The following is a 5,000-nucleotide window of genomic DNA, read 5'->3' on the forward strand; positions in this document are numbered from 1 at the left end:
TTCATGCACGAAGCTACGTGTTTATGTCTAGCGCAGGAGCCTTTCCTTTTCAGCGTTTGCTTGTTGCTTTGGCTCTCAACATGTCAACTTTGTAACATTTTAATACAAAAGTGTCTTTACATTGTGATCTGTGCTGTCCCCAAAAGTGCAGCCAGGTGCAGAGTAACAGGTTGTTGAAGCAGGAGCAGCAGCGTCCTCTGCTGATTGCAAAGAGTTCCAAAAAACTTACAGCACCTGGTATTCCCAGGCGGTCTCCCATCCAAGTACTAACCAGGCTCGACCCTGCTTGGCTTCCGAGATCGGACGAGATCGGGCGTGTTCAGAGTGGTATGGCCGTAAGCGAGAGGGAGCGCGACAAATACCCTCTTTAAACATGACGATCATGTCCTTCATGCACGAAGCTACGTGTTTATGTCTAGCGCAGGAGCCTTTCCTTTTCAGCGTTTGCTTGTTGCTTTGGCTCTCAACATGTCAACTTTGTAACATTTTAATACAAAAGTGTCTTTACATTGTGATCTGTGCTGTCCCCAAAAGTGCAGCCAGGTGCAGAGTAACAGGTTGTTGAAGCAGGAGCAGCAGCGTCCTCTGCTGATTGCAAAGAGATGCCAAAAAGCTTACAGCACCTGGTATTCCCAGGCGGTCTCCCATCCAAGTACTAACCAGGCCCGACCCTGCTTGGCTTCCGAGATCGGACGAGATCGGCGCGTTCAGAGTGGTATGGCCGTAAGCGAGAGGGAGCGCGACAAATACCCTCTTTAAACATGACGATCATGTCCTTCATGCACGAAGCTACGTGTTTATGTCTAGCGCAGGAGCCTTTCCTTTTCAGCGTTTGCTTGTTGCTTTGGCTCTCAACATGTCAACTTTGTAACATTTTAATACAAAAGTGTCTTTACATTGTGATCTGTGCTGTCCCCAAAAGTGCAGCCAGGTGCAGAGTAACAGGTTGTTGAAGCAGGAGCAGCAGCGTCCTCTGCTGATTGCAAAGAGATGCCAAAAAGCTTACAGCACCTGGTATTCCCAGGCGGTCTCCCATCCAAGTACTAACCAGGCCCGACCCTGCTTGGCTTCCGAGATCGGACGAGATCGGGCGTGTTCAGAGTGGTATGGCCGTAAGCGAGAGGGAGCGCGACAAATACCCTCTTTAAACATGACGATCATGTCCTTCATGCACGAAGCTACGTGTTTATGTCTAGCGCAGGAGCCTTTCCTTTTCAGCGTTTGCTTGTTGCTTTGGCTCTCAACATGTCAACTTTGTAACATTTTAATACAAAAGTGTCTTTACATTGTGATCTGTGCTGTCCCGTCCCCAAAAGTGCAGCCAGGTGCAGAGTAACAGGTTGTTGAAGCAGGAGCAGCAGCGTCCTCTGCTGATTGCAAAGAGATGCCAAAAAGCTTACAGCACCTGGTATTCCCAGGCGGTCTCCCATCCAAGTACTAACCAGGCCCGACCCTGCTTGGCTTCCGAGATCGGACGAGATCGGGCGTGTTCAGAGTGGTATGGCCGTAAGCGAGAGGGAGCGCGACAAATACCCTCTTTAAACATGACGATCATGTCCTTCATGCACGAAGCTACGTGTTTATGTCTAGCGCAGGAGCCTTTCCTTTTCAGCGTTTGCTTGTTGCTTTGGCTCTCAACATGTCAACTTTGTAACATTTTAATACAAAAGTGTCTTTACATTGTGATCTGTGCTGTCCCGTCCCCAAAAGTGCAGCCAGGTGCAGAGTAACAGGTTGTTGAAGCAGGAGCAGCAGCGTCCTCTGCTGATTGCAAAGAGATGCCAAAAAGCTTACAGCACCTGGTATTCCCAGGCGGTCTCCATCCAAGTACTAACCAGGCCGACCCTGCTTGGCTTCCGAGATCGGGCGTGTTCAGAGTGGTATGGCCGTAAGCGAGAGGGAGCGCGACAAATACCCTCTTTAAACATGACGATCATGTCCTTCATGCACGAAGCTACGTGTTTATGTCTAGCGCAGGAGCCTTTCCTTTTCAGCGTTTGCTTGTTGCTTTGGCTCTCAACATGTCAACTTTGTAACATTTTAATACAAAAGTGTCTTTACATTGTGATCTGTGCTGTCCCCAAAAGTGCAGCCAGGTGCAGAGTAACAGGTTGTTGAAGCAGGAGCAGCAGCGTCCTCTGCTGATTGCAAAGAGATGCGAAAAAGCTTACAGCACCTGGTATTCCAGGCGGTCTCCATCCAAGTACTAACCAGGCCCGACCTGCTTGGCTTCGAGATCGGACGAGATCGGCGCGTTCAGAGTGGTATGGCCGTAAGCGAGAGGAGCGCGACAAATACCCTCTTTAAACATGACGATCATGTCCTTCATGCACGAAGCTACGTGTTTATGTCTAGCGCAGGAGCCTTTCCTTTTCAGCGTTTGCTTGTTGCTTTGGCTCTCAACATGTCAACTTTGTAACATTTTAATACAAAAGTGTCTTTACATTGTGATCTGTGCTGTCCCGTCCCCAAAAGTGCAGCCAGGTGCAGAGTAACAGGTTGTTGAAGCAGGAGCAGCAGCGTCCTCTGCTGATTGCAAAGAGATGCGAAAAAGCTTACAGCACCTGGTATTCCAGGCGGTCTCCATCCAAGTACTAACCAGGCCGACCCTGCTTGGCTTCGAGATCGGACGAGATCGGGCGTGTTCAGAGTGGTATGGCCGTAAGCGAGAGGGAGCGCGACAAATACCCTCTTTAAACATGACGATCATGTCCTTCATGCACGAAGCTACGTGTTTCTGTCTAGCGCAGGAGCCTTTCCTTTTCAGCGTTTGCTTGTTGCTTTGGCTCTCAACATGTCAACTTTGTAACATTTTAATACAAAAGTGTCTTTACATTGTGATCTGTGCTGTCCCCAAAAGTGCAGCCAGGTGCAGAGTAACAGGTTGTTGAAGCAGGAGCAGCAGCGTCCTCTGCTGATTGCAAAGAGATGCCAAAAAGCTTACAGCACCTGGTATTCCAGGCGGTCTCCATCCAAGTACTAACCAGGCCCGACCCTGCTTGGCTTCCGAGATCGGGCGCGTTCAGAGTGGTATGGCCGTAAGCGAGAGGGAGCGCGACAAATACCCTCTTTAAACATGACGATCATGTCCTTCATGCACGAAGCTACGTGTTTCTGTCTAGCGCAGGAGCCTTTCCTTTTCAGCGTTTGCTTGTTGCTTTGGCTCTCAACATGTCAACTTTGTAACATTTTAATACAAAAGTGTCTTTACATTGTGATCTGTGCTGTCCCCAAAAGTGCAGCCAGGTGCAGAGTAACAGGTTGTTGAAGCAGGAGCAGCAGCGTCCTCTGCTGATTGCAAAGAGATGCAAAAAGCTTACAGCACCTGGTATTCCCAGGCGGTCTCCCATCCAAGTACTAACCAGGCCGACCCTGCTTGGCTTCCGAGATCGACGAGATCGGGCGCGTTCAGAGTGGTATGGCCGTAAGCGAGAGGAGCGCGACAAATACCCTCTTTAAACATGACGATCATGTCCTTCATGCACGAAGCTACGTGTTTATGTCTAGCGCAGGAGCCTTTCCTTTTCAGCGTTTGCTTGTTGCTTTGGCTCTCAACATGTCAACTTTGTAACATTTTAATACAAAAGTGTCTTTACATTGTGATCTGTGCTGTCCCCAAAAGTGCAGCCAGGTGCAGAGTAACAGGTTGTTGAAGCAGGAGCAGCAGCGTCCTCTGCTGATTGCAAAGAGATGCAAAAAGCTTACAGCACCTGGTATTCCAGGCGGTCTCCATCCAAGTACTAACCAGGCCCGACCTGCTTGGCTTCCGAGATCGGGCGCTCTTTGGTGAGGGAGTTAGGAGCAAGTGGACAGAGTGTGAGGAAAATTGTAAAGGACATGTCAGATGAGGCAGCAAGATCCAGTCAGTGGATTTGGATGAGAAGGAGTAATGGTAGCTGGGGGCCCAGCAGGGGGAGCACTTAGGATAGATAGACTCTTAGGAGAAGCAAGGAAGAAATCCAGGAAGAGGAAGTGTTTTTAAGTGGGGGTGTGGCCTGTGTGAGCCTCTTTGAGACCATGCGGTTAGTCCAGGTGAGGTGGCCTGTATTGTTTGCTTGTATCGAATTGGTTTGTGGTGTGTCTTTGGCTGTTTAGGTGAGTTTGTTTGTTTTAGGTGAGTTGCATGGTGTGGTGTTAGAGTATGAGGTGTAGAGCACAGCCTAATCCGGCGGGGGAGAGCCAGCCTAAAAAGGCCCCTCTCCCTGACTCTACATCCCTCATTGTCTTGGAGAGTGGGGGGGGTGGGGGGGGGCAAGAGTACAGCCTAATCCGGCGGGGGAGAGTTTAGCTCAAAAAGGCTTCTCTCCTTGACTCTGCCTCCTTCAAAATGGCCGCCACTTTCTCCAACTGTGCAGGGGAGTTTGTTTGCTGAATCTGCTAGTGTGTTTTGTCAGAGTTGATGATGGTGTTGTTTGTGGTAGCATAGGCAAGATAAAGAAAATGGTGGTGTGAGGAGCAGTGATGGCTGGCATTAGGGGAGTGACTCTGGGACGCCAGTGATCACTGTCTAGCCTCCTGGAGGTGTTGTGGGACCAACTAGACGAAACACTGGTGAAAGGAGGTTCCCACCTGATGACCCCAAAGACATGTTAGTTATCACTGCTCATTAGTCTGTACAGCTAAATTAATAGTTATCATAGGACATGTTAAGCTTAGGGAGCTATTCACTGGGTCCATTTTCTGTAGCACAAGCTACGTGTTTATGTCTAGCGCAGGAGCCTTTCCTTTTCAGCGTTTGCTTGTTGCTTTGGCTCTCAACATGTCAACTTTGTAACATTTTAATACAAAAGTGTCTTTACATTGTGATCTGTGCTGTCCCCAAAAGTGCAGCCAGGTGCAGAGTAACAGGTTGTTGAAGCAGGAGCAGCAGCGTCCTCTGCTGATTGCAAAGAGATGCCAAAAAGCTTACAGCACCTGGTATTCCCAGGCGGTCTCCCATCCAAGTACTAACCAGGCCGACCCTGCTTGGCTTCCGAGATCGGGCGTGTTCAGAGTGGTAT

The 5,000-nt window shown here is 49.4% G+C and overlaps 5 non-coding genes and 5 pseudogenes across 5 annotated transcripts; all 10 read right to left on the minus strand.

Moving 5' to 3' along the window:
- Nucleotides 1-222: 222 nt before the first annotated feature.
- On the minus strand, nucleotides 223-341 carry LOC130168592 (5S ribosomal RNA). The gene has a single exon (XR_008827609.1). It is a non-coding gene; the product is annotated as a 5S ribosomal RNA (ribosomal RNA).
- A 270-nt stretch (nucleotides 342-611) lies between these two features.
- On the minus strand, nucleotides 612-729 carry LOC130168580 (5S ribosomal RNA). The gene has a single exon (XR_008827597.1). It is a non-coding gene; the product is annotated as a 5S ribosomal RNA (ribosomal RNA).
- A 270-nt stretch (nucleotides 730-999) lies between these two features.
- LOC130168437 (5S ribosomal RNA) lies at nucleotides 1,000-1,118 on the minus strand. The gene has a single exon (XR_008827460.1). It is a non-coding gene; the product is annotated as a 5S ribosomal RNA (ribosomal RNA).
- A 275-nt stretch (nucleotides 1,119-1,393) lies between these two features.
- LOC130168438 (5S ribosomal RNA) lies at nucleotides 1,394-1,512 on the minus strand. The gene has a single exon (XR_008827461.1). It is a non-coding gene; the product is annotated as a 5S ribosomal RNA (ribosomal RNA).
- Nucleotides 1,513-1,787: 275 nt separating this feature from the next.
- LOC130168733 (5S ribosomal RNA) lies at nucleotides 1,788-1,894 on the minus strand (annotated as a pseudogene).
- Nucleotides 1,895-2,164: 270 nt separating this feature from the next.
- On the minus strand, nucleotides 2,165-2,278 carry LOC130168741 (5S ribosomal RNA; annotated as a pseudogene).
- Nucleotides 2,279-2,552: 274 nt separating this feature from the next.
- LOC130168735 (5S ribosomal RNA) lies at nucleotides 2,553-2,667 on the minus strand (annotated as a pseudogene).
- Nucleotides 2,668-2,937: 270 nt separating this feature from the next.
- LOC130168722 (5S ribosomal RNA) lies at nucleotides 2,938-3,044 on the minus strand (annotated as a pseudogene).
- Nucleotides 3,045-3,313: 269 nt separating this feature from the next.
- LOC130168643 (5S ribosomal RNA) lies at nucleotides 3,314-3,430 on the minus strand. Its single transcript, XR_008827658.1, has one exon. It is a non-coding gene; the product is annotated as a 5S ribosomal RNA (ribosomal RNA).
- A 1,472-nt stretch (nucleotides 3,431-4,902) lies between these two features.
- LOC130168714 (5S ribosomal RNA) overlaps nucleotides 4,903-5,000 on the minus strand; it is a 108-nt pseudogene continuing 10 nt past the window's right edge.

This window comes from Seriola aureovittata, chromosome 4 (genome assembly GCF_021018895.1).
Source record: "Seriola aureovittata isolate HTS-2021-v1 ecotype China chromosome 4, ASM2101889v1, whole genome shotgun sequence".
NCBI lineage: Eukaryota > Metazoa > Chordata > Actinopteri > Carangiformes > Carangidae > Seriola > Seriola aureovittata.